This window comes from Lynx canadensis, chromosome A3 (genome assembly GCF_007474595.2).
Source record: "Lynx canadensis isolate LIC74 chromosome A3, mLynCan4.pri.v2, whole genome shotgun sequence".
In the NCBI taxonomy this organism is placed as follows: Eukaryota; Metazoa; Chordata; class Mammalia; order Carnivora; family Felidae; genus Lynx; species Lynx canadensis.
Genome location: NC_044305.1, coordinates 2,138,979 through 2,153,217, shown reverse-complemented (window position 1 = coordinate 2,153,217; position 14,239 = coordinate 2,138,979). Strand labels below are relative to the sequence as shown.

At 53.7% G+C, this 14,239-nt stretch overlaps 1 protein-coding gene and 1 non-coding gene across 2 annotated transcripts in view; one reads left to right on the top strand and one right to left on the bottom strand.

Moving 5' to 3' along the window:
• The window catches only part of CDH4 (cadherin 4), a 540,404-nt gene that overhangs the window by 165,458 nt on the left and 360,707 nt on the right, over positions 1-14,239 (top strand). The gene's annotated exons all lie outside the window — the stretch shown is intronic.
• TRNAR-UCG lies at positions 1,821-1,905 on the bottom strand. Its single transcript has one exon. It is a non-coding gene; the product is annotated as a tRNA-Arg (tRNA).

Below are 14,239 nucleotides of genomic sequence, written 5' to 3'. Positions count from 1 at the left end.
GGGGGTGCTGAACTTGGCTTCAAGGCGGCGGTGCACGTCTCAGAGCTGGGGAGACCGATGAGGTCTTCTGTTTCGCCACCGACTCAATAAATGGCAGTGGTCACCTATTACTGTTACTATGAAACCCAGCATTGTTGCTCCCTGCTGGCCTGCTTGGCAGCTGGGCCCGCTGCCTCGGCTCTCCCGACACCCCCCGGGGGACGGGCCCCTGCGCCTCAGTGGTCCTGCCCCGATCTGTTTGCAGCTTTTTCCCGAGACGTTACCAGTGCACGCTGGGGGAGGACCAGGTTCCTAACGCAGAACCGGGCCTACTGTGTAGACCCCCGACTTTGAACAGTGAGTGTCGTTATCTCCCCTCTTTCCCCCGGTTTTGTGCCAGTTGTTAGGAAGGGAATATTGGCAATGTCAGGAGCAAATTGGATTAGAAAAGCACAAAATCCCTAAGCCGGGACTGCAGCGGGGAGGGAGACAGCCTTGCTACAGCCCCTCCACTTCCCCCGCAATTAAAAGGGGCACGAAGCAAGGCAGCACTTGGCAAGCACTGCCTCTTAATTGTCAGTTTGCGGGATCGATGAACTACATTCCTTCGCCGAAACATAACATGCGGACGGTCAAGACTTGACACCTCGGCGGTGGGAAAGCGCCTTCGTAGATGATCTTCGGAGAAATTGCAGGTGACTTCCCTGCCTCGGGAAGGATGGGGAGACTGCAGGCCCGGTGACGAGGCATCTTTTCAGACAGTCTTCGTGGAAGTGGCTGGCTCCTGGCGGAGGGAAGGCGCCGGCTCCTGAGGGCAGGGGTGGAGGCCTGGGAAGCACAGAGGCCCCCCCCCCCACCCCGGGTGGGAGGGGAGGCACCTGCCGTGGGGGTGGGAGCTTGACTGCTTTTTCCCTAAACTCCTCCTCCCCTGCACTTGGTGTCGTGTCCTCCTGTGTCGTTTCTGCATTCGCTCCCTTACCCTGTGCACTGACCTGGAGTCGTCCCACCAGGATGCGCGCCGTTTGCAGAGGAATCTTATGGAACGAGCGCACGGCCCTTGCACTTGACTGGCATCTGCTGCCCAAGGCGCTGGAAGCCGCCGCGTGAGCTCCCAGGGCCGGAGGTCAACGTGAAACCCGGTGGCAAATCCATGAAAAATTAAGATGCCCGCCAAACACTGAGTTGGACACAAAGGATTGGTGCGTCCGGCCCTCCCGGCTCAGGCCCCAGGGTGGCACCCGTGTGCACGAGAGGTCATGATGCGACAGCGAGGCTCTTTGACCAGGAAGTTGTCGAGGAGGAGGGGTGAGCTGGACTCATGAGCAAGTCCCCAGATCAACCCAGGACCGGAAAGTGCTATGGCCCTGCAGCCCCAGCTGATGAAACCCGTGACGGGAAGGGTGTTTGGGCATCTCCGTGTTCGCCTTTCTGAAACCTCCTTGCAGATTAGAACTTTCTGTGGGGATTGCGCCTCACTTCACTGGGTCCTCTGGGACAGAAACACCCTGAGGACTCCGTACTTTGGACACCACTCCCTCCAAATCCCTGCTGAGCAGCACAAAAAGGTTTTGCCTGATTGCAAACATGACCTGCTGGGGTTTCCTCTGTGTCCTCCGTGGCCAAGGACTCCTCAAAGTAGCTGTGGGTCTTCCAAGGTGGAGGAGAGTCATTTTTATGCAAACAGTTGGTATTTTTAGTAAAATTTTTCTTACCTATTTGGGTTTTTTGTAATTTTTATTTTATTTTCGAGAGAGAGAGACAGAGCGTGAGCAGGGGAAGGGCAGAGAGAGAGGGAGACACAGAATCCAAAGCAGGGTCCAGGCTCCTTGCTGTCAGCACAGAGCCCGACGTGGGGCTCGAACCCACGATCCGTGAGATCATGACCCGAGCCGAAGTCGGACGCTCAACCGACTGAGCCACCCAGGCGCCCCTTTACCTGTTTGTTAAATAAGGGGGCCCTGCAGTTCTGGCTAAGGATTCCTTAATCTTTTCCTGCTTCTATATTCTAAAGGTAGTAAAATCACATTTTTTTTTAAGTTTATTTAGAGAGAGAGAGAGAGAGAGGAAGGGAGAGAGAATCCCAAGCAGCCTCCACACTCAGCACAGAGCCTGACATGGAGCTCAGTCCCACAAACCCTTGAGATCATGACCTGAGCAGAAATCAAGAGTCGGACACTTAACCGACTGAGCCCCCCCAGGACCCTGACAGTAATAAGTTCACTTTAAGTAAATCCTTACGTAGATTTCCTCCCTGTTGAGCTCGTCCCTGGCTCCCAAGCAGAGCTAGATCCTGACAATTGCCACACCTTCCACCTGCTCCCTCTGAGCCCAGGGCTCCGGGCGCCACGTGGACCCCTGCCTCCACCGGCCGGAGGCACCTGCCTGGGCGGGCGACCGAACTGCATGAAGGCGGCCCCGCACCAGCCGGGACCACGGCTTCAGCTCTGTCCACCGTCCTCGTCGTGGGCTGACTTTCCAAAGCCCAGCCGGAACAGGCCTCTTCTCTGCTGTTGAAAAGAACTTCCGTTCTCTGTTGAAGCTCCAGGTCGTGCTCAGGGGATGGAAGCGGACAGCTGGTGACAGAGCAGGAGTCTTCAGGGGAGGAGAGTCAGACGGGTGAGAATTCCCTGGGGGGACGCGGGCACCGGGGTCACAGCAGCAAGACGTCCACGAAGGAAGCCCGCGCCAAGCACTGGAGAGCCAGAGCCCCGCCCGGCAAGATCTCGGCAACATAACCCGTGCTCGACGCCAGTGACGCCTCGCCCACACGGCGGCCCGGGACCCCAACCCCGCCCGAATCTGCACTCAGCACCCAAGCGCCCAGGTGTCCCGACCAAGCTTCAAGCGGCTGCTCCGGGGTGGGGCTCACCAGGGGACCCCTCCAGTCGGCCCGGAGTGAAGACAGAGGCTTCCACCGTGCACACCTGGGGTCCCAGGTGAGGAGTCCGAGGGCCCAGCAATGAAGCTGTCTGAGTCACGGCACCAGAACCGTGAAAGAGACCCCGAAGCAGGCAAGCAAGATCTTAACATCCCCATAACGGAGACGAGAGAGCGCGCCTAGCTCCGCTAGAACGGAAGACGTTCACACGGGGGTGAGCGCCAGGAAGGAACTGGAAGAAGTGGGGCGGGCGGTGCTGTGAGTTGGGCCACCGGCGTTTGTTGATCGACGCTCACCGCAGGTAGGCTCCTACCCGCCCACAGAGACCGGGAGGCGGGGGCCCCGCCTGCTCCGTGGAGCCTGGTGGGAGTCATTCCTGGTCGGGTAGAGGCAGGATTCACAAGGGCGATGTTCCAAAACAGATGCTCTAAGAAAGGGAGGTCGGGCCCCGTAGTCAGGACGACACCCCTGCCCCAAAGTTGCCGAGCTGAGCGGAGCGCGACCGTGGTCAGCGGGGAATGGCAAGGTGTGGTTGGAGCTCGAGCCGGCTGGCGGGAAGCCGGGACAGGTGGCCCTCCTCCTGGCGGTTGATTTCCATGCTGACGCCACCCCTGTCCACGAGCTTAGAAGTTAGTGGGGCCAGCGCTGCCTCTTCTCATAAAACTTGTTCCTTTGCGACACGTCACTTTTTGGGGAACTTGGTACGTTGGGGCCTTGCCTGGTGTCAGAAAGACAGTCCCAGAAGGACGGGTAAGCCCTGTTATGGCCAAACAGAGAAAAGCAGTATTCAGTTAATGCTGTCCCTGCGTATTATGTTTCTTAAACAGTCCCAGTAGGCTTGTTTCCAGCTGTAATTATTATAGATGGGATCTTACTAACTTCCACTTGGAACCCGGAACAAATATAAAGAGCGAGTGTTTGGAGTATGTTCTGGGCCGTTTTCAGGTTGTAGTAAAAGAAGTTAACGCCACCCCTGTAACTTAGTTGAGAGATGACAGTCCGACATTGGGCTGTTGACCAGAATATCCTCATTTGTTATTACCTCGGAGGGCCCGGCCTGATGATGGGCCAAGACATCATTTTGCTTTTGCACACAGAATTCTGTCCCTGAGTGGTGAGTAATACCAGAGAAGGTTAATTGATTTGGGCAATTTTGGACACAAATGGCTTCCCTGGATCCTGGAGTGGAGGTTGGAGGAGCCAGCTGGACCAAGGGGTCCCTCGGATGGGCTTTATTAACAGTCCAATAACTAACTTGGACGTCTCTGCTGTCCTCGGGGTAAGAAGCAATTCAGCCTTCATGTGCTGAGCCCAGATCCTCTCCCGAGCGAGCGGGCACTCGTGCCAGTACCCGCCGCTGGTGGGGGATGGGCTCGCCACTCACTGTGGGCTCCGAGCTGTTACCAAACTAATTTTCACTAGAACAAAGAGGCCGCTTGCAAACCAGAGGCTCAGCGCGAAGGAGGACTCTCCTTTCCAGGTCACGCTTCTTAACATCTTTCCTGTTTAATAAGCTAAAAGTCTGGAAATGTCGAATTTCTTTAGAGTGTGTGTGAGTTTTATATGCCCACACACTTAAAAGATGTGTCTGAACATCCCCGGTGACTGTCAGCGGGGACTTGGGTCAGGCGTGTGGAGTTCTGGAAGGGGCAGCGCGGTGTGTGTTTTCTGTCCCTCTGGGAACGAGGAAGGGGCTCATCATAGAATTTGCTGGAGAGTCTGCATTTTGATTTTTGGGCATAGCTTACCTGCTGCTTTCCAGTGTTTATCCAAGCATCCAGAAAGAATGGGATTTCTGTGGGATTATGCACTAGAAAAAGACTTTCCAGGGAGACCCGATAACGGGGAGGGGCTGGTGGATATCAAACCAGAGATTTTTTTTTTTTTTTTTTACACTCTCCTATTCCCATGGGGCACCTGGGTGGCTCAGTCAGTTGAGTGTCCCACCTCGGCTCAGGTCATGATCTCACGGTTCGTGAGTTCGAGCCCCACATCGGGCTCTGTGCTGACAGCTCAGAACCTGGAGCCTGCTCGGATTCTGTGTCTCCCTCTCTCTCTCATGCTCTATCTCTCTCTCTCTGTCTCAAAAATAAATAGACATTAAAAAAAAAAAAAAACTGTAAGCCAGAAAAACAGATTCTCAAGTCTGGTGTACTAGTTTATGGGGACTAAAATACAGCCTTATTTATTTATTTATTTATTTATTTATTTAGGACAAATTTGGACTTTCCTGTGTTCTCCATAGACTACCTTCCAAATTACTTTGCCTGTGTGAGCTCGCTGATGAAGGAAGTATCTATGTGGGACGGCAGGGAGATAAAATCAAATCCTCCCCTGGGGTGGGCTTGCGTTTTGAGTTCATCCCATTTAGCTCAGCATGTGAATCGCGTGTAGTACATGTCATCCACCAAAGGAGACCTGAATTTCCACTTCCTTCTCTCCGCCGCGGCCACCGTTCTGCCACCACAGCAGCCGACTGACGGGGGAAAATTGGACACTTGCTAAGAACAGGCCGCCTATACGCATCGAGGCCCCAGCATAAGACGACTAGATTCAAGTGGGTTTTTTTAAGCTTCTCTCCAGATGTTTGACAATATGTGAACACAGCTGTATTATCTTGACCAAAATAGTTGATTTTGCTGCAGTCCTATTAGATATCATTCTCCTCCCTATTTTGTTTTTTTCCTTTCATAAAAATGGCTACAAAGGGGAAGCCTGGGCTGTAGTAGGGAGCAGAGAGCCACGGAGAGGAAGAACCGTGCAGGAGGCAGGACTCAGGCCGGTCCCAGGACCACTGTGGGGGCCAACGTGCTCCCCAAATGAGATGCCACAGGGTCCCAGCTATAGGGCGATGAGTTCAGGGTCAGTCCTTCCCTGGTTAGAGTGGCCCAGATGGCTCCCCAGTCACCCTGTCCTTTCTTAAAGTTGCTGAAGACGTTCATTCAAGATTGAAATTCTCATCTGTACCTCTCTTCTCCCCGTAAGCAGTGATATTTTCGGGTATTTTAATAATATCTGCCATTCTGAGAGTGCCTACAGTGTGGCGGGGTCTTTAGTGAGTTCTCCGTCCGCTTCCCACACCCAGCCTGCGGGGACGCGGGGGCCACCTGTCCGGTTTGCGGGGGAGACGGGAGGCGCCCTGCCACCCAAGACCACGCTTTCTTCGTTCTCGAGGCCACGGCCAGTTGACCTAAATCAGGCCCGACCGAGACGCTGACGACCAACAAAGAACGTCTCGTGTGCTGTTACCAAGCCAACATTTGTTAAACACTAAGACCGCCTTCCGTTTCTGCTGCTTGTTTTTTGAAAGCTTATGTGTAATGCGCTGGTGACTCTCCCCACGTGCCATTCTTGTGGCCGAGTCTCTGAGGCCTCGTCTCGAGTGCGCTGAGAAACCACGAGCTTGCCCTGACCGCTCGCGCTAGCCGTGCTGTGGCACCGCCAAGAGCAGCAGCCCACGCGTGTGCAGGACGCAGGGTGTCTGCCGGGAGACGCGTATCAGCCGTTGGTGCACACGCGGCTCGAAGTTCGAGGACCAGCCTCAAGACCACCCTCCCTTCTGAGGTCGGCTGCAGAGCTCAGGGGTCCCCAGGACCACCCTCAGGGTTCGATAACTCGCGGAGACTCCCAGAACTCGCTAAAACCCATCAGAGTGATGGAGAAGTCTTCTTCCAGCAAAAGGACCCAGATTAAAATCAGTCAAGGGGGAGCCCAGGAGGGACCGCGTGGGTAGAGGCACGGGGGGAGCCCAGGAGGCACCGCTACGGGGTAGTGTCCACTGTCCTCTCCTGTTGGGCACGGCAGCACCGTTGTGTGACGGCATGCATAGAGTGGCACCAAACGGGCTCCCTCAGGCGTCCAGAATCTTGGTGTGAGTTCTGTCACTGAGGCACCGCGGACCAGCCCATGGCTGACCCCGCCTGCAGCCCCTCTGGGGGTCCACCCGACAGCACGGCCCAGAGCCCCCAGTCCACATCACAGAGTTCCTCACCAGCAAAGAAAGACACCATCAGGCAGGACGTCCCCCCCGGGGCGGAGGGCCAAGGCCGGCTTGACTTTCACAAGTGAGTTCAAGACTTCCGCGGTCTGCCTTCGGCCACTTCGCGGGAAGCGGTTGTAATTTCGGTAGCTTGTGGTCGGTTCCGTGACGTCCGCGGCATCTACTGATGAGTTTCTTCGGCAAACACTGCCGCTGGCCTACGTTTTTGCAGGAGGCAGAATTGAACGCATGTCTGCTTTGTGACCTAATGGGAATCCCCTGTTTCCCTTTTGCTGGGAAAGGGACGTAGCTACTTCCCCACACAGTTAGGTCACGTGGTAAAACGTTGTTCTTGCTGAACGTTCTTCGAATACAAAAGTATGACACGGTATGAAACCGGTGGTCTGTGTCCAGCAGCTTCACACCAGGCCTTGACCTCACGGCACAGAGTGGGGGGCGCAGAGCCTCGATCCTGGCGTTTGCCGATTACTGGGCTGCATCCCGTGGCCTGTTTCGAGCTGCAACGTGACGGCACTGACCGTGGGCTCGGGAGAGATGAAAATCGCACCTCATCATATGGGATTTCTGCCTTTGGGCGTCAAGAGGCCCGAATAACCCCGACAGCATTCAAGTTAGTAGAACATAGTGAAATAATTAGGAAGTGAGAAATTTTGAGTATTCATTACGCACGTTTTTAATATAATATATTAATTGTGTGTGTAATCCATTTAGTGTTTTTTTTTTTAAGTTTATTTATATACGTGGAGAGTGAGAGTGCTCAAGAGAGAGCTGGGGAGGGACAGAGACACAAAGGGGAGAACAGAGGATTCCAAGCAGGCTCCGTGCTGACAGCAGTGAGCCCGATGTGGGGCTCAAACCCATGAACTGTGAGATCATAACCTGAGCCCAAGTCGGACCTTTAACCGACTGAGCCCCCCAGGCGCCCCTGTATTGTTTAGTTTTTAACAGTGTCTGTGTTTAACAGCAGGAGGACCCGTTTTCTGGGTATTTAAGAACGGGCTCTATCGAGCCAATAGGAGTCCGCCGCAGCTGAGAGGGCCGCGATCGGAGGGGTTGCCGGTCCCTCCCGTGAGGAGCCAAGTGTCTCCCGCGTCGTCTCTGCCAGCATGTTGTTTTCTCCATGCCGAAGTCTTTATTTGCAGAAACAACCTATTTTAGGAGCTCGCGTTTTAACCAACGGGCCCCATAACTTAATTCATAAGCAGAGAGTTGAATTTCCGGTTCACTTAGCAAATTGCTTACAGTTCTTGGTTCTGTGCACTTGTAATAAAATACATTGTGGGTAAAAAAGCCCATCATGTCTGTATGGTTTTCTTAAAGCAACTTTAATAAGGCACTGAGCACCGAGTGGCTTGCACACACACGCACACACGTTCTCTTACACCCGTGCCGGGAGGAGGGAACGCTGCTGATTTTGGTACCCAGCTCTGAATGCATGGCTGCTTCTTGTGTCCTTTTCTTCTCTCGTCTGCTTCACTGTGTACCAGTTCATGCTTTCACGGCGCGTCTTCTGGATTCTGTTGGAAAAAGCATCGGAGAGTATCGGACCACCCTGGTTCCCTGTTTAGATCCAGGCTGCTTTGTCGAGGGTCACAGAGGATGACTTTTTAACTTCCTCCATTTTCTGGATCCTTGGAACACATCCACCCAGTGAGACATTCTTCTGTAATGGAATAGTACATTATTATTGGTGTTCCTTGATACGAAAGAAATGCAGTGCCTTAGGGATCGTAAATATCATCAATTCCCACAGGTTGGGAGAGAGACCGCAATATTTTTTAGATTATTAAGAAGGCTTCTCTTACCTCCGATGGGAAGAGAGATGAGTTTTATAACCACTATGCCCTGGGTGACGTGGGTGAAGCAATCAAACCCTCTCTTTAAGACATAATTATGATTGCTTTCAACATTCTTCTTTCTGGAAATATCCTCCTTTTTTTCTTTTCTCCTTTTTTTTTTTTTTTTTTTTTTTTTTTTTTTTTCTGCCTGGAGCATTTTTATATATTCTATTAAGAAAGTTCCTGCTGTGGCTGATGGTACCAGCACTCTGTTGTTTCTGCCTTGGATGAGGTTTTAGAGCATATTATTGAGGACTTCAGAACATTCTGTCTGCAGTGCAGGCTGCGGGGTTTGCTTGTCAACTTTGGGGTTTTCATTGCCACTAGGCAATCTGCTTCCTAGTATCATTTGTTGCCAGGATCTCTGAAAGTATTAAATACTCCAGGCAAACACTGCACGAGGAGAATCTGCCCATTCCCCCCTGTCATTTGTGATGCTTGCGACTGGAGCCGTCCCACGTCTTGCAGGAGGCGCTCTGTTTGCAAAGCCTGCAAATATGAACCACCTACGAAACTCACCGGACAGGGGATGTGTGTGTTATGAGGTCGGTAATGCACAGCCACCCCCCCCCACCCCGACTACTGTGAGCACAGTGCTAAAAAGTGCCAGGGAAGATACGGAGCGTCTGGGGAGAAATTAGACGTGTCCCGAGCCTCCCTCGGACTTGCACACCCTGAGACACCCAGATCTGAAATCTGAAATCCCATTCCACCAAAAGGGGATGTTCCCGGAAACATGGTGTTCTGGGTCGGTGCCCCCGGCCCCTCCTGCCTTCCCCTTCTTTGCTGTAGGACTTCTCTCCCTCCCCCTTCCTCTCCCCTCCCCCTCCCTTCCCCTTTCTCCCTTCCTCCCTTCCCTTTCTCCCTCTCTCCCTCTCTCCCTCCCCTCCCCCTCTCCCTCCCTTACCCTCCCTTCCGACTGTAACATCCATTCCTCCCTCCCTCCCTCTTCGCCATCTCTCCCCTCCTTCCCCTCCCTTCACCTTTCTTCCTTCCCCTCCCTCCCTTCCTCTTCCTCCCCTGAAGCTTCATGCTTCACAGTAAACCTCACCTCTGCTTTCATGGCGGTCTAGAAATGTTTGCACACTTGCTATTTTGCCATGGACTGCAAACGAACACCACTGTGAGATAAATTTGCATCGTGTTGGCTTACTGACTTTGCAGGAAATCTTCCTTTTGGCACCGCTCCTGCATCTGCCTGTGGGTGTCACGGCCAGAGACAGAATTCCAGGTAATGCAAGCCTCAGTACAGACGCCGAATGTGGTCCAGGTGAGGAAGAGCCAGCCCCTCAGGGGCAGGAGGGGGCCTGGTGTCGTCACCACTGGGGCAGTGGCACTGGTGATAATTAGCACTGCTGGGTGGACAGCGCTACAGCCCCTAGAAGCAATGTGAGAAAACTCGAAACGCTTAATTCTGGTTAATGAGGACCCTTGATGTTCTTTGCTGGACTATTAATCGGAGTTAAAGACCAAACACACAATTTTTACAACAGATGCGATTCTGACTCAGGTCTCAACGTTTTGTTGGAGTTTCTTTAAGCTCTTAATCCACAAATGTTTTGTTAATCTCAGCCCTGCGTTGAGTCCCGAAATAGGAAAGTTCCAGAAAAGCAGGGGGGTTGGAGTGCTGGTTCCTGTGCGTGGGAGGATGGAAGTCAAAATCACAATTTGCAGAACGTCCCTGCCTGCCAGACCAGTTGAGAGAGCGTGTGTGTGCGCTCTGATCATGTGTCCTAAACGTACAGCTGTGTGTGTGCGCCTCTAGACGTGGACCCTGCGCGTACGTGTATACATGCAAATTCCTACATGTACAGATTTAATTCTCGCGGCAACACTACCGGGTGGGCTCTTTACTTTCCTCGTCTCACGGCCGAGGAAACTGAGGCTCAGAGATGAAGTGAGACACGGTCGTGACCGCAACCCCCACCCCGCCCGCCGGGCACCAGCGCTGCCCTAACGCCCCCTTCAGGGCTCTGTGTGAGGTGAAGGCTCCGTGGTGAGGTACTAGGCAGGGTGAGACCGACCGTGAGTTTAAGCCGTGTGTTCGGAAGCTTTTTCCAAAACAAAACAACATTTCAGAGGGCGGTTGAGGAGATGCCTTTGGGGACAAGATTGGGTCTGCTCACTGGCACGGGCGGGACCATGCTCAGGGCCACTAAGGTGAGGTCACGGGCCAAGTTGAGTCTCAGAACAGAAACACAGCTGGGCCCTCCTAGAGGAAAGAATGCAGAACCTGGACCCAGGTGTTAGAAGACCTGAGCAGCATCGAGGGAAGCAGGGGGAGGGGCAGCTAGAGGTGAGTGAAGGCCCGAAGACATACCTGTTCTCAGCTGGAGGCCGGGGCCCAAGCAGGGCGGGGTGCTGGGCCCCCGTGAGGGACAGGTGCCCCGGCCGCTGCCCCCGCACCTCCTTCCACTGGCCAAGTCTTGTTGGCCGACAGTCTGAGAGGGCTTGAAACGTCAGCTCCTTGCACTACGGTCCAGGGCGAGAGAGGGCAGGGATGGGGCCGCAGGGCAGACAGGGAGATGCAGCACGAGGGAGCGGGAAGAAGTTCTGGCCAGATTTTGTCCACAAAGGGGACGTGGACCAGGCTTCACGGGGTTGAGTAGAAAGAGGGAGAGGAGACAAGAGGGCGATGGTCCGGGGGGCAGCTGTGCCAGGGAGATGGGGGTTGCACATGCCACGAGGGGGGTGAGTGTGGGTCAGGGGCAGAGGACAGAGTGCGGGTCCGGGACAGAGGACAGAGTGCGGGTCCGGGACAGAGGACAGAGTGCGGGTCAGGGGCAGAGGACAGAGTGCGGGTCCGGGACAGAGGACAGAGTGCGGGTCAGGGGCAGAGGACAGCGTGCGCGTCAGGGGCAGAGGACAGAGTATGAGTCAGGGACAGGACAGGCAGATGAGGAGCTTCAGAGAATGTGGGAAATCCACTGTGTCCTGAGACCACTGGAAAGGGGAAGAGGCCCACGTGATGGCCACGATGCTCAGGAGGCAGGAATCCCTGGGTGACAGAACCCACGCCTGATGCCTCGGGAGACCTCGAGCACACCTGAGCTCACCTCTGTCCCTCATCACAACCACTCGTCACACGTAGCCATTTAAGTTTAAGTAAAGTAAAATCAAATATGAGGAAACCGTTGACTCCTCAGCCACGTTTCAAGTACCCACATGTGGCTGCTGGCTGCCATACTGGACGCGGCAGCTACAAAATATTCCTGTCACCGCAGAAGTTTCTGTTGGACAGGACAACGTTCAGATGTCCCTTCTACTTCTTGCTGGCCCCGGGAGGGGTGCTGGGCAGGTGCCTTTGATAGTGACATTCAATGCTTTTCAATTAGGAGGAAGTTTCTAATATAAAAACAGGATTTCCATCAGTCATGTTTCTTGGTATTTACCCACAGGAATGGAAAACTTAATGTCCGCACGAAACAACCTGCCCCGGTGTTTACAGCAGCTTTATCTGTCGTTGTCAAAATTCGGAAGCAACCAAGGTGTCCTTTGGCGGGTGGGAGGGTCATTGTCTGGTCCATCCGGACAATGGAATATCAGTCAGCACTAACAAGAAATGAGCTACCAAACCATAAAAAGGCATGGGGGGAACTTAAATTCAAATTACTAAGTGAAAGAAACCAGTCTGGAAAGGCTACACACTGTGTGATTCCAACCATATGACATTCTGCAAAAGATGAAACTATGGAGACTGTAAAAGATCAGTGTTTGCCAGGGGCTGGGGAGGGGGAGGGGCAGGTGGAGCACGGGGGACTTACCGGGCGTGAAACTCTTCTGTGGGATGCTGTGTGGGTGCATCATGTCCTGGGGCGTGTGTCCAGCCCCACGGGATGCCCAGCACTGAGAGTGGCCCTAAGATAAAGCAGTGACTTGGGGTGCTGACGACGTGCCCACGTAGGTTCACGGACTGTGGCAAATGCTTAGCTCCGGAGGGGTGTCGACGGTGGGGAGACGGTGCATGGGTGGAGGTAGGGGGCATTCCGGAACCCTCTGCACCTTCCCCTCCTCCATTTTGCTCTGCACCTAAAACTGCTCTGAAAAATAGCCTGTTACAAAAAAGGATTTCCAGTTCAATGCTTCTCCAAAATGACCCTCACCTAGTTTTTACAATCAGATTACGACTTTTGGGGTGAACTTAGAGACCTCCAGGCACTGGAGCGCTCACACGGAGCCTCACATTGAGCTCCCGTGTTTCTTGGCGGGACCCCTGTTGCCCTGCATTTAACACACAGTGAACGACGGCCCCGAGCTGCCCGGGGGAAAACTTGGTTCTCCCCCAGCAGGACTGCCAAGAGCGGCGGTCCCTGCTTCCAGCCCGTTGCTCCCTAAGAAGATCGTGCGTCTCCCCCTGGGGGAAGGACGACACCTCCTGGAGCCGTTCACGACCCTGTTGCTGGGTGAGCGCTTTAGGGGGTCGTATTCCGAAGCAGAACCTTTCCGTCCTGTGGAAGGTTTCACAGGCTGGGAAATAATTCCTTCCTCCCAATCTTATACACAGACATAGAGCTTTCGTTGTTTAAAAAAAGGCACCAACATAGTTTATGAGATGTAAATAGAACTTCTGTAAGAGAAGAGCTGGAGCTGTCTGTAATTGTGTGAGCAGTGACATTTCCTTCAATCTATTGGCAGGGATCGTGGCTGTTCTGAGTACAAGAATATGCCTCTAAATCAGGAACAGTAACTGGCACCCCAGACAACAGGGGGCTCGCCCAGAGAGCCTGGGTCCAGATGCCGTGTGCGCTGCTGGACCACAAGCATGTGTGTGCCCAGGGGTGCAGCCTGGAGGAGAAGGGGTGCCAGCAGCCGGCATCTGTGCCAGGATGGAAAAATGTGGGCAGCCAGGCCAGGCATGGGCATTCACCCTCAAAACGAGCTTACCTAGTGGCCCCTGATTTGGGGACAGCTGTGGACACATCAGAGCAGTTTGGGGACTCTGCTGTGTTTTAAGAGTGACCCAACCCTGATTCACAACAGCGGACCTACTTTCCTGTGTGTGAGTCTGTTTGGGCTGCTGTCACAGACTCGGGGGCTGAAATAACAGACACTTGTTCCTCGTAGTTCTGGAAGCTGCGAAGCCCAAGGTCCGGGCACCAGCAGATCTGGGTCCTGAGGGGGGATGTCTTCCCAGCTCACAGGTGGCCACATTCTGGCTGCGTCCTCACATGGCACCGAGGAAGCTCTGGTGTCTCTTCCTCTTGTTAAAAGGACACTAATTCTGTCACGGGGGCTCCACCCTCTTGACCTCCTCTATTCCTAATCACCTCCAAAAGGCTCACCTATAAATACCATCACATTGGGAGTTAGGGCTTCAACATGTATATTTTGGGGGACACAAACATTCGGTCCATAACAACATGAGTGATGAGTACCCAGAGCTGAATCTGGTTTCCATCCAGCAGATGACCCAGGTGTGACACAACTTACTATTGCCCACCAGGATGTACATGTAGCCTACAACAAGTGTGTGCTAATGCATCAGGTATTTATTAAGTGCCATGTGTGTCCTGAGGATACAAAGTGAATACGCATTACTTCCAT